General features: G+C 39.6%; 1 protein-coding gene across 1 annotated transcript in view; it reads right to left on the reverse strand.

Moving 5' to 3' along the window:
• The window catches only part of LOC112524232, a 13,494-nt gene that overhangs the window by 2,541 nt on the left and 10,236 nt on the right, over positions 1-717 (reverse strand). The window lies entirely within an intron of this gene.

Below are 717 nucleotides of genomic sequence, written 5' to 3' on the forward strand. Positions count from 1 at the left end.
GGGGGGGGGGGGGGTATGCAAACCTGGCCTCTACCTCGGAGAGTAGAGCGACTGTTCCAGTGAAGACACTCAGCTCGTGCAAAATGAATGGATAAATCTTGGGCAAGGATCTAGTAAGCAATATTGTTATTCTTTTGGGGTGGCTGCAGACTTGAGGAGGTTATAGTTTTTTTAGAGGCTATGATTTTATCCCCCCAACATTTTCTTGGCAAATCTTATATTTATTTATTAGTATTATAAATATATTCTGCCAAAATCATCTACCACTACACATCCTCCTGTTAAAGTTTCTAAAGGAACTCAAATCCCTGTAGGCTCTCTAACCTTGATCTTACAAATGTCCTTTATATGCCTTATTTTCATGATGGTCTTCGTAGGGAAAATTTCTATAAGAGATTCACGTACTTCGTTACAAATCAAGTTTCCTTTGTTGGTTGTAGAGATCTGAGTCTTGACTTCGTAGGTATTTAGCAGTACCCTTGACCTTAGAATAGGTCTGTTTAATAGCCTCCCACATCTTCTTCAAAGTGCTGAAAAACATTCAAGTGTCATTGATCCTGAGTTTCATCGAATTCCATAACCATGGTGTTACGAATGAGAATGGTCCTAGTCTTGACCCAATTAGTGGACTTAAGCCCAATGTGTGGAAAGTATATTCCAGGAGGCCCAAGGCCCACTAAGAGTTTGTTACGTATGATAGTTTAAATAAGCTAATGC

This window comes from Cynara cardunculus (assembly GCF_001531365.2).
Source record: "Cynara cardunculus var. scolymus isolate 2C chromosome LG 13, CcrdV1, whole genome shotgun sequence".
Classification (NCBI taxonomy): Eukaryota; Viridiplantae; Streptophyta; class Magnoliopsida; order Asterales; family Asteraceae; genus Cynara; species Cynara cardunculus.